This window comes from Heterodontus francisci, unplaced genomic scaffold, assembly GCF_036365525.1.
Source record: "Heterodontus francisci isolate sHetFra1 unplaced genomic scaffold, sHetFra1.hap1 HAP1_SCAFFOLD_51_1, whole genome shotgun sequence".
In the NCBI taxonomy this organism is placed as follows: domain Eukaryota; kingdom Metazoa; phylum Chordata; class Chondrichthyes; order Heterodontiformes; family Heterodontidae; genus Heterodontus; species Heterodontus francisci.
This window is the reverse complement of record NW_027141937.1, coordinates 976,131-995,456: the sequence shown is the minus strand read 5'-3', so window position 1 is coordinate 995,456 and position 19,326 is coordinate 976,131. Positions and strand designations below refer to the sequence as shown.

The following is a 19,326-nucleotide window of genomic DNA, read 5'->3' as shown; positions in this document are numbered from 1 at the left end:
GCCCAAGCCCAATGTTGTCCAGGTCTCTCTACATGTGGACACGGACTGCTTCAGTAGCTGAGGAGTTGCTCATGCTACTGAACATTTTGCAATCATCAGCGAACATCCCCACTTCTGACCTTATGATAGAGAGAAGGTCATTGATGAAGCAACGGAAGATGGTTGGGGCCTAGGACACTACCCTGAGGAACTCCTGAGTGCTGTTCTGGGACTGAGATGATTGGCCACCCACAACTATCACCATATTCCTTTGCGCTCGGTATGACTCCAACTAAAGAACAAAGAACAAGGAAAATTACAGCACAGGAACAGGCCCTTCGGCCCTCCAAGCCTGTGCCGATCCAGATCCTCTATCTAAACATGTCGCCTATTTTCTAAGGGTCTGCATCTCTTTGCTTCCTGCCCATTCATGGATCTGTCTAGATACATCTTAAAAGACGCTATCGTGCCCGCGTCTACCACCTCCGCTGGCAACGCGTTCCAGGCACCCACCACCCTCTGCGTAAAGATCTTTCCACGCATATCCCCCCCTAAACTTTTCCCCTCTCACTTTGAACTCGTGACCCCTAGTATTTGAATCCCCCACTCTGGGAAAAAGCTTTTTGCTATCCACCCTGTCTACACCTCTCATGACTTTGTACACCTCAATCAGGTCCCCCCTCAACCTCCGCCTTTCTAATGAAAATAATCCTAATCTACTCAACCTCTCTTCATAGCTAGCACCCTCCATACCAGGCAACATCCTGGTGAACCTCCTCTGCACCCTCTCCAAAGCATCTACATCCTTTTGGTAATGTGGCGACCAGAACTGCATGCAGTATTCCAAATGTAGCCGAACCAAAGTCCCATACAACTGTAACATGACCTGCCAACTCTTGTACTCAATACCCCGTCCGATGAAGGAAAGCATGCTGTATGCCTTCTTGACCACTCTATTGACCTGCGTTGCCACCTTCAGGGAACAATGGACCTGAACACCCAAATCTCTCTGTACATCAATTTTCCCCAGGACTTTTCCATTTCCTGTATAGTTCACTCTTGAATTGGATCTTCCAAAATGCATCACCTCGCATTTACCCTGATTGAACTCCATCTGCCATTTCTCTGCCCAACTCTCCAATCTATCTATATTCTGCTGTATTCTCTGACAGTCCCCTTCACTATCTGCAACTCCACCAATCTTAGTGTCGTCTGCAAACTTGCTAATCAGACCACCTATACTTTCCTCCAAATCATTTATGTACATCACAAACAACAGTGGTCCCAGCACGGATCCCTGTGGAACACGTCTCCATTTTGAGAAACTCCCTTCCACTGCTATTCTCTGTCTCCTGTTGCCCAGCCAGTTCTTTATCCATCTAGCTAGTACACCCTGGACCCAATGCGACTTCACTTTCCCATCAGCCTACCATGGGAACCTTATCAAACGCCTTACTGAAGTCCATGTATATGACATCGACAGCCCTTCCCTCATCAATCAACTTTGTCACTTCGTCAAAGAATTCGAGGGGAGAGTTTTCTCCCTGGTGGCCATTGACTTCAATTTTGCAAGGGCTCCTTGATGCCCTTGGCAAGAGCAGTCACTGTCTCCTCACCTCACCTCTTGAGTTCAGCTCTTTTGTCCAAATTTGGGTCAAGGCTGCAACGAGGTCAGGAACCAAGTGGCTCTGGCAGAACCCAAAATGAGCATTGATGAGCAGGTTATTGCTGTGTAAGTGCTGCTTGATAGCACTGTCAATGACACCTTCCATCACTTTACTGATGATCAAGAGGAGGCTGATGGGGCAGTAATTGACAGGGTTGGATTTGTCCTGCTTTTTGTTTGCAGGACATACCTGGGTAATTTTCCACGTTGCTGGGTAGATGCCAGTGTTGTAGCTGTACTGGAACAGCGTGGCAACTGGCGCGGCTAGTTCTGGAGCATAAGTCATCAGCACTACAGCCGGGATGTTGTCAGTATCCAGTGCCTTCAGCCATTTCTTGATATCATGTGGAGTGAAGTGGATTTGCTGAAGATTGGCATCTGCGATGCTGGGGACATCAGGAGGAGGTCGAGATGCATCATTTAGTTGATACTTCTGGCTGAAGATGGTTGCAAATTATTCAACCTTGTATTTTACATTGATATGCTGGTCTCCCCTCTCATTAAGGATGGGGATATTTGTGGAACCTCCTGTTGATTGTTTAATTATCCACCACCATTCAGGACTGGATGTGTTAGGACTGCAGAGCTTTGATCTGATCTATTGGTTGTGAGATCACTTAGCTCTGTCTATTGCATGCTGCTTCCACTGTTTGACATGCAAGTAATCCTGTGTTGTAGCTTCACTCATTTTTAGGTCTGCTTGGTGCTGTTCCTGACATGCCCTCCTGCACACTTCATTGAACCACTATTGCTCCCTTGGCTTGATGGTAATGGTAGAGTGAGGGATATGTCAGGCTATGAGGTAACATATTGTGTTTAAATACAATTCTGCTGCTGCTGATGGCCCACAGTGCCTCATGGATGCCCAGTTTTGAGTTGCCAGATCTGTTCATTTCTTCCCTCAGATATAATTGGAAACAAATTCCAAAGGAATGCATGTACTAAATAAAAAGGAGAGAGAAATAAATACTGACAAAATAGATGCCAGCATTTGCAAGGTAAAAAGATTTATAAGTTTTATTATCGATGAGTGAGAGGAATATATCACACTTTGGGGCTTCTGTAAGTGGATTTACTGATAATTTTGGGAATTGACAGGAAGCTGCTTCATGGTTGGTGGAACAAACTCCCGCCCTTGGGGTGGAGCCAACAGCTGCATCCGTCCAATAACAGACAGAGTAGAAGTACTGTATCAGGCCTTGTTTGCCCAGTTGGTAGAGCATGAGACTTTTAATCTCAGGGTCTTGGATTTGAGACCCTTGTTGTGTGGTTGTTCTTCCCTTTTTCAGACTTCATCGGCAGAGAGTTCAAGGGGTGTTTGAAATTAAATTCAACAACATCACCAGATTTCAACTCCCCCCCTCCCAGTGCAGTTGAATGGACCTTCAACCTCTGCCCTCCCCCTTCCCCTCCCTCCCAGAACTGCAACAGGGATCCCCTTGTCCTCACTTTCCACCCCACCTGCCTCCACAGCAGCATAGTGGCGCAGTGGTTAGCACTGCAGCCTCACAGTTCCAGCAACCCGGGTTGAATTCTGGGTACTGTCTGTGTGAAGTTTGCAAGTTCTCCCTGTGCCTGTGTGGGTTTCCTCCGGGTGCTCCAGTTTCCTCCCACAAGCCAAAAGACTTGCAGGTTGGTAGGTAAATTGGCCATTATAAATTGCCCCGAGTATAGGTAGGTCGTAGGGAAATATAGGGACAGGTGGGGATGTGGTAGGAGTATAGAATTAGTATAAATGGGTGGTTGATCGTCGGCACAGACCATGTGGGCCGAAGGGCCTGTTTCAGTGCTGTATCTCTAAACATAAACACATCCAAAGGATCATCCTCCACCATTTCCGCCACCTCCAGCGTGATGCCACCACCAAACGCAACTTCCCCTCCCTTGTCAGCATTCCAAAGGGATTGTTCCTTCCACAACACCCTGGACCGCTCCTCCATTACCCCAACACCTCTTCCCCTTCCCAAGGCACCTTCCCATGCAATCGCAGGAGATATAATACCTGCCCTTTTCTGTCCTCTCTGCTCATTATCTAAAGCCCCAAACACTCCTTTTAGGTGAAGCAGCGATTTACTTGTACTTCTTTCAATTATGTATACTGTATTCACTACTCACAATGCGGGCTCCTCCAAACTGGGGAGACCAAAAGCAGATTAGGTGGAACACCTCTGCTCAGGCCGAAAGCATGATCCTGAGCATCTGGTTGCTGGCCATTTCAACACTCCCCCCTGCTCTCATGTCAACATTTCTGTCTTTGGCCTGCTCCAGTGTTCCAGTGAAAATCGACTCAAGCTCGAGGTGCAGCACCCGACCTTTTGATTCGGCACTCTACAGCCTTGTGGATTGAACATTGTGTTCAATAACATCAGAGCATGACTGGTGTCAGGCAACCACAAGCATTAACACACTTTGTCCCAGGACAGCTTTGTTATTTAATCTCTCCTGCCCTCTGCCCTATCAAACACCTTCCCCTTTGTTCTCTCCCACATGCCCCTCCCCTTCACTTGTTTAAAACCTAATTCTTTTCTAACCTGTGTCAGTTCTGATGAAAGGTCACAGACCAGAAATGTTAACTCCGTTTCTCTCACCACAGATGCTGCCAGAGCTATTGAGTATTTCCAGCACTTTTTGTTTTTATTTCAGATTTCCAGCATCTGCAGTATTTTGCTTTTATTGTGTCAGAAAGTCTTTCCTTGATTCAGGACTCTTACCTCTCTCCAGAATCTCTCTGCTAAAGATTGAACTTCATCTCATTTCACTCACAGCTCAGGGTCAGTGTGGCACAGTGGGACTTCTGGCTGTCTCTCACTTCACAGTCCATCAGTACTGAGAAAACAATGGGGAATATTACTCACATGTTGTGTTCTGTAACTTTTTACAAACACTTTAATGTATATATTGTCTTCCAAAGCAGTGACAGAATGGTGGCTTTAGTGTGTTGTTGAAATAGCTTTGTTGAGTTCGTGCTGTACTAACACTTAAACAGTTCTTGGTTCAAAACCAGGTTTTGGCACTTTCAACCTCTCCTGTGTCTTTTTCTTTGGCTCCAATTGTCAAGCTGCATGATTTACTCTGAAATTAGCACCAGAGAACCAAGGCACCAGCGAGCATGAGGAGCTGAAATTAGCACAGATCAAATCCACTTAATATTTCTGACTGAAGATGGTTGCAAATGCTTCAGCTTCATCTTTTGCACTGACGTGCTCAGCACCACCATCATTGAGGATGTGAATGTTTTTGGAGCCTCCTCATCTTGTTAGTTATTTAATTATCCACCACCATTCACGACTGGATGTGGCAGGACTGTGGAGCTGTGATCTGATCCTGAGGGAGATATCTGTGTGTGGAGTGGCGGGATGTATGGAGAGTGATCCTGAAGAGGGTGTCCGAGCCTGGAGTGGAAGCTTTCCTTGGAGTAACAGGAGTAGGTCATTCAGCCCCAGTGTTTCATAAAGGTTTAGCATAACTTATTTGCTTTTACTCTATGCCTCTATTAATAAAGCCAAGCGTCCTGTTTGCTCTTAGCAACCTTTTCAAACCTTGATCAAAAAAGATTGGTGTACATTGTCTCATTCTTCCTCCCAAACTGTATCACTTCACAAGTCTCTGTGTAAAATTTTATCTGTTGTGTGAAAGCCCATTTTACCAGTGTGTTTAAGTTCCTCTGAAGTGTGTTACTGTCACTGGCATAGGATGAAATTCACGAGCATTCTTTGATGCTATCTCCGTGGAAAGAGCAATCTTACACACTAGCTCAAATTGGGATTTTGTGTGTTTAGTATCTTTCCTCATCCACCAATATAAGCACAAATCTGTCTCATAATGTACGGTCTAAGAATGTGCCAATGTTGCAATGTGGTGATAAATTCTTCAGTGTCACAATGTACTCACCAACTGTTTCACTACTTTTCTGATTTCTGGATCCAAGTTTGTAGCTTTCTGCGATCTCTAGCGGCTTAGGCTTGAGCCTCACTTCAACGAAGAAACGGAAAATTATGATTTAAAGATTACACTGTCAATCATTCACATCTCTGTCTTCTCTTGAACTTCGAGTTCAAATTTGTTTGTGAAGTTGATTCACATGTTAAGACAGCACAGTCTTTTTCTTTGTGAAGGAAGTGATTTGGGAATGGCTGTTTGAAACTTTCCCTTCTTGCACAGAAATTCAGTGCAAATACTTGATCACTCACAATTTCCTTGAGAGAAATTTGTTCACAATCGCATTCGACACGGAAACTGCCTCAGCATTAATCTCACTGAAGCAGAATGTGACCGTGTTGTTTGTTTCAGAATGTTGGTGCCGTTATTTGTCGCTTTTAACCGAGACTGGGAGACAGGGCAAGTTTGATCCGAGGTTGGAATATATTATCATTCAGGAGCAAGAAAAATCAAAAGGAACAAAATAAGAAAACCCAGTCTCTGGATTTGAGAATCTGTAGATCCGCTTTGGGAAAGTGAATCAGAGCAGAATGAAGGGTGAACTGTCCAGAAGAGATGAAGACACAGCTCAGTCGACACGTTCCCCTGGTTTATGATGCTGGAACATTCATCACACAGAAATGATTCAACCCAATGACAAACATTCTTACAGCTGATAATTTATGCTACTGATTTAAGGACTGTCTCATGTGGTTACCGAGTGATGACGAGAAGATATTAAACTTTGTTCTGTTCAATCTAGCTGTGATGAAGTTTGAATTTTTCTCCCTTTTATAAACAGTATTTGAAGGGTCTCGGTAACAATGTTCAGTGTTGATGAGAGTGGGGTCTGGGTGAGAAGCTGCTGAGTGTGACAGGGTCAGGACTGGATGCAGGAAGTTCTCTGACAGTCTCCCTCTATCTCTCTAATGGGTTTGAGTTGATTTACGACTGGTAGCTTTTATTTTACTTTTCTTATTCAGAGATACAGCACTGAAACAGGCCCTTCGGCCCACCGAGTCTGTGCCAACCAGCAACCACCCACTTATACTAATCCTGCATTAATCCCATATTCTCTACCACATCCCCACCATTCTCCTACTACGTACCTGCACTCGGGACAATGTACAATGGCCAATTTACCTACCAACCTGCAAGTCTTCTTGAGGTGGGAGGAAACCAGAGCACCCGTCGGAAACCCACACAGACACAGGGAGAACTTGCAAACTCCACACAGGCAGTACCCAGAACTGAATCCTGGTCGCTGGAGCTGTGAGGCTGCGGTGCTAACCATTGCGCCACTGTGCTGCTGTTGGTGTTTTGATAAATGAAGGAAGTTCCGTCCACCCAATATTAGTCATTGGGGACTCCATAGTTAGGGGAATAGATCGGAGGTTCTGTGAGAACGAGAGAGACTCACGGTTGGTATGTTGCCTCCCAGGTGCCAGGGTTCGTGATGTCTCGGATCGTGTTTTGGGATCCTTAATGGGGAGGGGGAGCAGCCCCAAGTCGTGGTCCACATAGGCACCGACGACATAGGTAGGAAGAGAGATGGGGATTTAAGACAGAAATTTAGGGAGCTAGGGTGGAAGCTTAGAGCAAGAACAAACAGAATTGTTATCTCTGGGTTGTTGCCCGTGCCACGTGATAGCGAAGCGAGGAATAGGGAGAGAGAGGAGTTGAACACGTGGCTGCAGGGATGGTGCAGGATGGAGGGACTTGGTTTCCTGGATAATTGGGGCTCTTTCTGGGGTAGGTGGGACCTCTACAAACAGGATGGTCTTCACCTGAACCAGAGGGGTACCAATATCCTGGGGGGGAGGTTTGCTAGTGCTCTTCGGGGGGGGTTTAAACTAATTCAGCAGGGGAATGGGAACCCAAATTGTAGTGCCAGTGTACAGGATGTTGAGAGTAGTGAGGTCAGGGATATGGTTACAAGGAAGCAAGAGGGCACTGGCAAGCAAGAACCTGGTTTAAAGTGTGTCTATTTCAACACCAGGAGCATGCGGAATAAGGTGGGTGAGCTTGCAGCATGGGTTGGTACCTGGGATCTCGATGTAGTGGCCATTTCGGAGACATGGGTAGAGCAGGGGCAGGAATGGATGTTGCAGATTCCGGGATTTAGATGTTTCAGTAAGAACAGAGAAGATGGTAAAAGAGGGGGGGGGGGTGGCATTGTTAATCAAGGAGAGTATTACAGCGACAGAAAGGACGTTTGAGGACTCGTCTACTGAGGTAGTATGGGCCGAGGTTAGAAACAGGAGAGGTGAAGTTACCCTGTTGGGAGTCTTTTATAGACCTCCGAATAGTTCCAGAGATGTAGAGGAAAGGATAGCGAAGATGATTCTCGACAGGGGTGAGAGTAACAGGGTAGTTGTTATGGGGGACTTTAACTTTCCAAATATCGACTGGAAATACTATAGTTCGAGTACTTTAGATGGGTCAGTTTTTGTCCAGTGTGTGCAGGAGGGTTTTCTGACACAGTATGTAGACAGGCCAACCAGGGGCGATGCCACATTGGATTTGGTACTGGGAAATGAACCCGGCCAGGTGTTAGATTTAGATGTAGGTGAGCACTTTGGTGACAGTGATCACAATTCGGTAAGGTTTACCTTAGCGATGGGCAGGGACAGGTATATACCGCAGGGCAAGAATTATAACTGGGGGAAAGGAAATTATGATGCGATTAGGCAAGATTTAGGATGCGTAGGATGGGGAAGGAAACTGCAGGGGATGGGAACAATCGAAATGTGGAGCTTATTCAAGGAGCAGCTACTGCGTGTCCTTGATAAGTATGTACCTGGGAGGCAGGGAGGAAGTTGTCGTGCGAGGGAGCCGTGGTTTACTAAAGAAGTTGAAGCGCTTGTCAAGAGGAAGAAGAAGGCTTATGTTAGGATGAGACGTGAAGGCTCAGTTAGGGCGCTTGAGAGCTACAAGCTAGCCAGGAAGGATCTAAAGGGAGAGCTAAGAAGAGCAAGGAGAGGACACGAGAAGTCATTGGTGGATCGGATCAGGGAAAACCCTAAGGCTTTCTATAGCTATATCAGGAATAAAAGAATGACTAGAGTTAGATTAGGGCCAATCAAGGACAGTAGTGGGAAGTTGTGTGTGGAATCAGAGGAGATAGGGGAAGTGTTAAATGAATATTTTGCGTCAGTATTTACAGTAGAGAAAGAAAATGTTGTTGAGAATACTGAGATTCAGGCTACGAGGCTAGATGGGATTGAGGTTCACAAGGAGGAGGTGTTAGCAATTTTGGAAAGTGTGAAAATAGATAAGTCCCCTGGGCCAGATGGGTTTTATCCTAGGATTCTCTGGGAAGCTAGGGAGGAGATTGCAGAGCCTTTGTCCTTGATCTTTATGTCGTCATTGTCGACAGGAATAGTGCCGGAAGACTGGAGGATTGCAAATGTTGTCCCCTTGTTCAAGAAGGGGAGTAGAGACAGCCCTGGTAATTATAGACCTGTGAGCCTCACTTCGGTTGTGGGTAAAATGTTGGAAAAGGTTATAAGAGACAGGATTTATAATCATCTTGAAAAGAATAAGTACATTAGAGATAGTCAGCACGGTTTTGTGATGGGTAGGTCGTGCCTCACAAACCTTATTGAGTTTTTCGAGAAGATGACCAAACAGGTGGATGAGGGTAAAGCAGTGGATGTGGTGTATATGGATTTCAGTAAGGCGTTTGATAAGGTTCCCCACGGTAGGCTATTGCAGAAAATACGGAAGTATGGGGTTGAAGGTGATTTAGAGCTTTGGATCAGAAATTGGCTAGCTGAAAGAAGACAGAGGGTGGTGGTTGATGGCAAATGTTCATCCTGGAGTTTAGTTACTAGTGGTGTACCGCAAGGATCTGTTTTGGGGCCATTGCTGTTTGTCATTTTTATAAATGACCTGGAAGAGGGTGTAGAAGGGTGAGTTAGTAAATTTGCAGATGACACTAAGGTCGGTGGAGTTGTGGATAGTGCCGAAGGATGTTGTAGGGTACAGAGAGACATAGATAGGCTGCAGAGCTGGGCTGAGAGATGGCAAATGGAGTTTAATGCGGAAACGTGTGAGGTGATTCACTTTGGAAGGAGTAACAGGAATGCAGAGTACTGGGCTAATGGGAAGATTCTTGTTAGTGTAGATGAGCAGAGAGATCTTGGTGTCCAGGTGCATAAATCCCAGAAGGTTGCTAACCAGGTTAATAGGGCTGTCAAGAAGGCATATGGTGTGTTAGCTTTTATTAGTAGGGGGGTCGAGTTTCGGAGCCACGAGGTCATGCTGCAGCTGTACAAGACTCTGGTGAGACCGCACCTGGAGTATTGCGTGCAGTTCTGGTCACCGCATTATAGAAAGGATGTGGAAGCTATGGAAAGGGTGCAGAGGAGATTTACTAGGATGTTGCCTGGTATGGAGGGAAGGTCTTACGAGGAAAGGCTGAGGGACTTGAGGTTGTTTTCGTTGGAGAGAAGGAGGAGGAGAGGTGACTTAATAGAGACATATAAGATAATCAGAGGGTTAGATAGGGTGGATAGTGTGCGTCTTTTTCCTCGGATGGTGATGGCAAACACGAGGGGACATAGCTTCAAGTTGAGGGGTGATAGATATAGGACAGATGTGAGAGGTAGTTTCTTTACTCAGAGAGTAGTAAGGGCGTGGAATGCCCTGCCTGCAGCAGTAGTAGATTCGCCAACTTTAAGGGCATTTAAGTGGACATTGGATAGACACATGGATGAAAATGGAATAGTGTAGGTCAGATGGTTTCACAGCTCGGCGCAACATCGAGGGCCGAAGGGCCTGTACTGCGCTGTAATATTCTAATTCTAATTCTAATTCACCCATTTTTTTTGGACAGACAGTGTGGTATAAGGATGTAAAGGGTTAATGCTGAAGATAGTGGGATCAACCCCTCCCACTGTCAGAGTGATGATGAAACAGTCACATGAGATGAAGTTTGGGAGAAGAGAGAGCAGCACCAAGGATGCTAGCTTAGCAGGCTTGATGAGTGTGTTTAGAATATTGTGCAAATTAGAAAGAGTTCTTAGTTCTTTCAGCAGGAAATGTGTCCAGAAAATATCGAGAAACTCACAATTTTATTATTCAGGAGTCGGAACACAGATATTAATTCCAAGTGACAGTTCTGGGACCAATTAACAAAAAAAGTAGAGAATAATATTGCTCACTGATTGAAATCCCCCAGTGAGGAGACTGTTAAACAGGTGATCTGTTGGGGCATCCTTCGATCCAAGGTTTCAGCAACATTTAATCTCCCTTTTTGGTGAAATTCTCTGTTATTTGCAACTTTTTTATCAGCTTTGATGGGCGAGTGAAAAAACTGAAAAAATTGAACAGTTCCATCCTTTCTTTTCTTCCTTCTTCTCTTCTTTCCATCAGTTTCTCTTTTCTGTCCCAGATCAATATAATGATGAGAATCCCACTTTAATCTGTTGTTTCTGGTGTTTTATCCATTCCAATCAAAATTTCAACTTTCCAATCAAATCTATTTGTTATTCCACAGTGTCTCTCCATGTGTTTTATTCTGTTGTATTCTCTCACAGTCTGTTTGATGATCAATGTTACATCTCACTATCTGTTCTGGTGAAGATCAGAAGCAGTGATATCTGTTTACACCACCCGACAAGTCGGCCTGAGGCTGTGCCTCGCTGATCACGTGGAGTTAAAGCAATTCTTCCAGTCAGTTAGTTTAGTTGTAATTTCATGAGAAATTCGGTCATCATGACTTCGTCAGTGACCTAATAGTTCAGGTGTCTGAGTGATGTTAATCATGATGTGATGAAATGATTGTATGTTCTAGTCTTTCCGTGGTGGGTTTTCACATTGAGTAGAAACGTGTTGGACATGGTCTGGAAATGTTTCACACCACTCCATTCCCAACTTCATTTACTTCCAGAAGGTCTTTTTCCATCATTACACAGCTTTTAACCGAGACTGGGAGACAGGGCAAGTTTGATCCGAGGTTGGAATATATTATCATTCAGGAGCAAGAAAAATCAAAAGGAACAAAATAAGAAAACCCAGTCTCTGGATTTGAGAATCTGTAGATCCGCTTTGGGAAAGTGAATCAGAGCAGAATGAAGGGTGAACTGTCCAGAAGAGATGAAGACACAGCTCAGTCAACACGTTCCCCTGGTTTATGATGCTGGAACATTCATCACACAGAAATGATTCAACCCAATGACAAACATTCTTACAGCTGATAATTTATGCTACTGATTTAAGGACTGTCTCATGTGGTTACCGAGTGATGACGAGAAGATATTAAACTTTGTTCTGTTCAATCTAGCTGTGATGAAGTTTGAATTTTTCTACCTTTTATAAACAGTATTTGAAGGGTCTCGGTAACAATGTTCAGTGTTGATGAGAGTGGGGTCTGGGTGAGAAGCTGCTGAGTGTGACAGGGTCAGGACTGGATGCAGGAAGTTCTCTGACAGTCTCCCTCTATCTCTCTAATGGGTTTGAGTTGATTTACGACTGGTAGCTTTTATTTTACTTTTCTTATTCAGAGATACAGCACTGAAACAGGCCCTTCGGCCCACCGAGTCTGTGCCAACCAGCAACCACCCACTTATACTAATCCTGCATTAATCCCATATTCTCTACCACATCCCCACCATTCTCCTACTACGTACCTGCACTCGGGACAATGTACAATTGCCAATTTACCTACCAACATGCAAGTCTTCTTGAGGTGGGAGGAAACCAGAGCACCCGTCGGAAACCCACACAGACACAGGGAGAACTTGCAAACTCCACACAGGCAGTACCCAGAACTGAATCCTGGTCGCTGGAGCTGTGAGGCTGCGGTGCTAACCATTGCGCCACTGTGCTGCTGTTGGTGTTTTGATAAATGAAGGAAGTTCCGTCCACCCATTTTTTTTGGACAGACAGTGTGGTATAAGGATGTAAAGGGTTAATGCTGAAGATAGTGGGATCAACCCCTCCCACTGTCAGAGTGATGATGAAACAGTCACATGAGATGAAGTTTGGGAGAAGAGAGAGCAGCACCAAGGATGCTAGCTTAGCAGGCTTGATGAGTGTGTAAAGAATATTGTGCAAATTGGAAAGAGTTCTTAGTTATTTCAGCAGGAAATGTGTCCAGAAAATATCGAGAAACTCACAATTTTATTATTCAGGAGTCAGAACACAGATATTAATTCCAAGTGACAGTTCTGGGACCAATTAACAAAAAAAGTAGAGAATAATATTGCTCACTGATTGAAATCCCCCAGTGAGGAGACAGTTAAACAGGTGATCTGTTGGGGCATCCTTCGATCCAAGGTTTCAGCAACATTTAATCTCCCTTTTTGGTGAAATTCTCTGTTATTTGCAACTTTTTTTATCAGCTTTGATGGGCGAGTGAAAAAACTGAAAAAATTGAACAGTTCCATCCTTTCTTTTCTTCCTTCTTCTCTTCTTTCCATCAGTTTCTCTTTTCTGTCCCAGATCAATATAATGATGAGAATCCCACTTTAATCTGTTGTTTCTGGTGTTTTATCCATTCCAATCAAAATTTCAACATTCCAATCAAATCTATTTGTTATTCCACAGTGTCTCTCCATGTGTTTTATTCTGTTGTATTCTCTCACAGTCTGTTTGATGATCAATGTTACATCTCACTATCTGTTCTGGTGAAGATCAGAAGCAGTGATATCTGTTTACACCACCCGACAAGTCGGCCTGAGGCTGTGCCTCGCTGATCACGTGGAGTTAAAGCAATTCTTCCAGTCAGTTAGTTTAGTTGTAACTTCATGAGAAATTCGGTCATCATGACTTCGTCAGTGACCTAATAGTTCAGGTGTCTGAGTGATGTTAATCATGATGTGATGAAATGATTGTATGTTCTAGTCTTTCCGTGGTGGGTTTTCACATTGAGTAGAAACGAGTTGGACATGGTCTGGAAATGTTTCACACCACTCCATTCCCAACTTCATTTCCTTCCAGAAGGTCTTTTTCCATCATTACACAGCTAGCTGCACAGCCAGAAACTATGCTGAAGGTGACAGTTATATCTAACCAACCGACAAGGTGGCCGAGAGGTTAAGGTGATGGACTGCTAATCCATTGTACTGTGCACACGTGGGTTCAAATCCTATCCTTGTCGTTAGTTTATGAACTGTTTAGTGTATTGTTTCTGTTGGGGGAGTTGATGTGTCAAGTCAGCCTCGAAACCTGTTCTTGTCCCTGTCCAGACAGTGATTCCAGAATTGGTTATACTTTCTTAAAATTGAGACAGACAATTGGAATTCTTCATCCAAACTACACTGGAATGAAGATCAAATAGGGATCACGAAACGGAGCAGGATTTTTCCTCCCCTCCTTCCTTCCATCTCGATTTGCACCAAGTGAAAGACAAATGGGAAAAGCAAATGGCGAGGGAGCAGATGCAGAAAATTATCCTTTGGCAAGAAATTTATTTTCAAATCTTCTTGATAGATTAAGTGAGTGAGCAATGCCTTGGCAGATGGAGTTTAAAATGAGGGGTCATTTAGTACCTACGATAGATCAGAGTGTTTTTTTGTAAGAGGTGAGATGTTAGAAACGGCGGAGGAGCAGAGACCCGAATACTGAATGAATAAAAGCTCGTGGACTGGTAGAAAATAATGTGAAAAGTGAACAGAATATGAAGATTGGAACTCATGTTGCAGTGAGATAAAGCTCTGTGCTCCAGAAGTAAATGTCCAAGCCCAGATTGTGGGGAATCTGTGGAGAGTGATTTGGTTTTTATTCATTCTTGGGTGTGAGTATCGCTGATAAGGCGAGCATTTATTACCCATTCCTCTTGCCGTTGAGAAGGTGGTGGAGAGCTGCCTTCTTGAACTGATGCAGTCCATATGGTGCAGGAACACCCACAGTGCTATTGGGGAGGGAGTTCCAGGATTGTGACCCAACAACAGTGAAGAAATGGCGATATCATTCCAAGTCAGGATGGTGAGTGTCTTGGAGGGGAACCTGCAGGTAGTGAGTTCCCATGCATCTGCTGCCCTTGTCCTTCGAGGTGGTAGAGGTCACGAGTTTGGAAGGTGCCGTTGAAGGATACTTGGCGAGTTGCTGCAGTGCATATGGAGATGGTACACACTGCAGCCACTGTGTACTGGTTGTGGAGGGATTGAATGTTTAAGGTGGCGGGTTAGGTGCCGATCAAGTGCGCTGCTTTGTCCTGGATGGTGTTGAGCTTCTTGAGTGTTGTTGAGTGGGATGTATTCCATCACACTCCTGACTTGTGCCTTGTAGATGGTGGTCAGGATTTGGGGTGTCAGGAGGTGAGATACTTGCTGCAGAATTCGTAATCTCTGACCTGCGCTTATAGCCACAGCATAGATGTGACTGGTCTAGTTACGTTTCTGGTCAAGATGTTGATGGTGGGGGATTTAACGATGATAATGCTTCTGAATATCAAAAGGTAGATTTTTTTTCTCTCTCATTAGAGATGTTCACTGCTTGGCACTTGTGTGGCCAGAAGGTTGCTTGTCACTAATCAGCTCAAGCCTGAATGTTGTTCAGGTCTTGCTGCTTGCAGGCACAGACTGCTTCAGTATCTGAAGAGTTATGAATCATCATCTAACATTCCCACTTCTGACTTATGTTGAAGAGAAAGTCGTCAATGAAACAGCTGGGATGTTTGTGTCTAGGAAACTACCCTGAGAAACTCCTGAGGCAATGTCCTGGGCTGAGATGATTGGCCTCCACTAACCACAACCATCTTGCTTTGTGCGAGGTATGACTTCAACAAGTGGAGAGTTTTCCCCCTGATTCCCATTGACTTCAATTTTGCTGGGGATCCTTGATGCCACACTCATTCAAGGGCAATCACACTCACCTATCCTCTGGAATTCCACTCTTACGTCTCTGTTTGGACCAAGCTGCCATGAGATCATACGAACATAAGATCAGAAGTACTAGTAGCAGGAGTAGGCCATTTGGCCCCTCGAGCTTGCTCCGCCATTCAATAGGATCATGGCTGACCTGATCATGACCTCAACCCCACTTTCTTGCCTGCCCACATAACCCTTGGCTCTCTTGTAGATAAAAATCTTGAAGACATTCAATGACCCAGCCTCCACTGCTCTCTGCGGTAAAGAATTCCAAAGATTAATGACCCTCTGAGAGAAGAAATTCCTTCTTAAATGAAAAACCCCTAAATCTGAAACTATGTCCCCTCGTTCTAGATTCCACCACGAGAGGAAACATCCTCTCAGCATCTACCCTGTCAAGCCCCCTCAGAAGCTTATATGTCTCAATACGTTCACCTTTCATTTTTCTCAACTCCAATGAGTATCAGTCCAACCTGCTCAACTTTCCTCATAAGACAACACCTTCATCACAGGAATCAATCCAATGAACCTTCTCTCAACTGCCTCCAATGCAAGTATATCCCTCCTTAAATAAGGAGACCGAAACTGTACACAGTACTCTCGGTGTGGTTTCACCAGCACCATGTACATTTGTAGCAAGACTTCTCTACTTTTATACTCCATCCCCCTTGCAATGAAGGGTAACATTCCATTTGCCTTCCTAATTATTTGCTGTACCTGCATGGTAACTTTTTGTGATTCATGCACGAGGACACCCAGATCCTTCTGCACCGCAGCATTCTGTAATCTCTCACAATTTAAATAATATTTTCCTTTTCTATTCTTGCTACCAAAGTGGATAACCTCACATTTTCCCACATTCTCCTCTATCTGCCAAATTATTTCCTGGAGCTGAGAGACCCTGGCAGAACCTAAATTGTGCATCGATGATCAGATTATTGCTAAGTGTGTGGTGTTTGATAGCACTGTTGGTGACATCTTCCATCGCTTTGCTGATGATTGATAGTAGACTGATGGGGCAGCAAGTAGATGACTGTGTTGTCGCTCCACTGGAACAGCTTGGCTGAGGGCGCAGCGAGTTCTGGAGCACAAGTCTTCAGTACTAGAGCCGGAATGATGTTCGGGCCCATAGTCTTTGCTGTATCGAGTGCCTGCAGCTGTTTCTTGCCATTATGTGGAGTGAAGCAAATTGGATGAAAACTGGAAGCTGTGATGCTGGGGAACTCAAGAAGCCAAGTTGAATCATCCACTGAGCAATTTCTGACTGAAGATGGTTTCAAATGCTTCAGCTTTATCTTTTGCACTGACGTGCTCGGCTCCACCAACATTGAGGATAGGGATGTTTTTGGAGCCTCCTCATCTGGTTCGTTATTGAATTGTCGACCACCATTCATGACTGGATACCTAGTTTCTCAGGGCAGTGTCCTAGGCCCAAACATCCTCAGCTGTTTCATTGATGGCTTTCTCTTCAACATAAGTGAGAAGTGGGAATGTTCGCTGATGATTCACAACTCCTCAGATACTGAAGCAGTCTGTGCCTGCAAGCAGCAAGACCTGAACAACATTCAGGCTTGAGCTGATAAGTGACAAGCAACATTCTTTGATCTGATCCTGAGGGAGATATCCGTGCGTGGATCGGCGGGATGTATGGAGAGTGATTCTGAAGAGGGTGTCTGAGCCTGGAGGGCAGAATCTGTGGAGAGTGGTCCTCAAAGGATGTCCGTGTCTGGAGATTTAGGATCTCTGAAGAGGGTCTCCAAGCCCGTAGTGCTGGGATCTTTGGAGAGTGATCCTGAAGTGGGTGTCCGAACCTGGAATGGCGGGATCTGTGGAGAGTGATACTGAAGTGGGTGTCCGAGCCTGGAGTGGCAGGATCTGTGGAGAGTGATCCTGACGAGTGTGTGTAAACCTGGAATGGAAGCTTTCTGTGGAGGTACAGGAAGAGGCCATTCATTCCCAGTATTTTATAAAGGTTTAGCATAACTTATATGTTTTTACTCTATGCCTCTATTAATAAAGCCAAGTGTCCTGTTTGCTCTAAGCAACCTTTTCAATCTTTCTGACATTGGTGTACATTGTCTCTCTGCTCCTGCACCCAGTTTAGAATTGTAACCTTTCATTTATATGGCATTCTTCCTTCCAAATTGTATCACTTCACACTTCTCTGTGTAAAATTTCATCTGTTATGTGAAAGCCCATTTTACCATTTTTTTTTAAGTTCCCCTGAAGTGTGTTACGATCACTGGCATAGGACAAAATTCCTGAGCATTCTTTGATGCTATCTCCATTGACAGAGCAATCTTTTACGCGAGCTCAAATGTAGGATTTTGTGTGTTTTCTATCTTATTTCACCCACCAATATAAGCAAAAATATGTCACGTAAATCTTGTTCACTGCAGTCCTTGCTGCTGTTTTCTGCCTATATTTACAGACTTTAATCTCAACCTCGTCACCATGTTCTCTAATATATTCAGGGGGCATCAGCAGAGAAAATGTTCAACAAGCGTGGCAAGTGCAAGGAAATGTTTATTTATGTCATTATGTCATGAACATAATATACAAATTTTTACATGTGTGAATCATCAAGATGTGTCTTCATAAATGGAACCCCGTCACAATAAACACTGTCACCTTTCAATGTTTAGCGGACAGGTTTGACGGCCTGATGTGTGTGATTCCCATATTAATGTGTTTGTACAAAGTTCGGGGAAAGATGGAGATATGAATAATTTACAGGGAAATCTTTTAAACATATTACCACATCTCTCACTCACAAAGATCTGCAAACACATGGATTCCAAAAGAACCTGAGTACAAAATCACCTAAAATAAACACTGCCAGAGAGATTTGCGATAACCTGTAGCTCAGGGAAAGTACATGATGTTATGGAAGGGATTCTGTTTCTTTTGTTACAATATTTTTTGAAGAAGTCATAATCAAACTGAATAAGTGTAGGACCAGTTCTTTTTCAAGAGGGCACCAAAACAAACAATTTGGCAACTATGTTTACTGGTTGTCACATGATTCAAGTTAAGTATAGAACAGAAACCCTGGTAACAGGGAGAAATGTGGACAGAGAAGTCAGTCATGCCCCTTGATTGGACAAGCTTGGCAGCAGCAGCGCAAACCTAAGACGGCAGAAAACTCACAACCTTTGGTTGTAGCAGTCAGTGTGTTTTACCTGCTGGAGTGAACAGCTGATAAAGTTAGCCTGAAGAATCGTCAAGGAAGGAGAGAAGACCACAACCCAGTTTGTTTTCCAGAAAATCCTTAAAAGACCCTGAGAAGTCCACTGAGTTAATTCATCTTGTCGCATGTCTTTGAAGAAGGCCTGCTAAAATTAATTCTCAATGCCTTCTGAAAAGAACTGTTCTAAAATACCCTAGTGACCAGTCTACATATACTCGGAAGTTAGACTGTATTCCAGTTTTGGAGCAACATATCTCATCTGATGATTTCTTCAAAAATGAGCAAATAAACAGCCCAAGAGGTTGTTTTTGTCTGTAACAGAGTGCTGAATTTTTTAAAAAATCCCTTTTATTTTTTCAGCTATCCGGTGTGTGTGTGTGTGCATGTGGCTCGAAGATAAAAAAAAGGACTTTAAAAGTTGGTAAAGGTGAAAAAGGAACTTTTAAAATTTCCACCTGTGTGGTTATGCTTTACTTCATGACTAGTTAAAACTTGTTTGACAATAAATGGATAATTTTGTTGTTCATTAAAGAAATCTGGTCAGTGTCTTCTATTCTGGGAAAAATGGAGTACATGATTGACTGTGTCAGTATGTGGGAAAAGCTCACATAGATGTTGTGACCTGTGGAGAAGTGGGATGAGAATAAAGAGTGCCCTCCTCTGCCCTTAGTTGTCACAGCACTTGTGATCTGGCTCAGTAGCTTAATTGGTTCGAGTGTTTGTCTTAGAATCAGAAAATCTTGGATTCATATCCT

General features: G+C 44.1%; 1 non-coding gene across 1 annotated transcript; it reads left to right on the top strand.

Moving 5' to 3' along the window:
- The first annotated feature begins 13,588 nt into the window (after nucleotides 1-13,588).
- trnas-gcu (transfer RNA serine (anticodon GCU)) lies at nucleotides 13,589-13,670 on the top strand. Its single transcript has one exon. It is a non-coding gene; the product is annotated as a tRNA-Ser (tRNA).
- The last annotated feature ends 5,656 nt before the right edge of the window (nucleotides 13,671-19,326 follow it).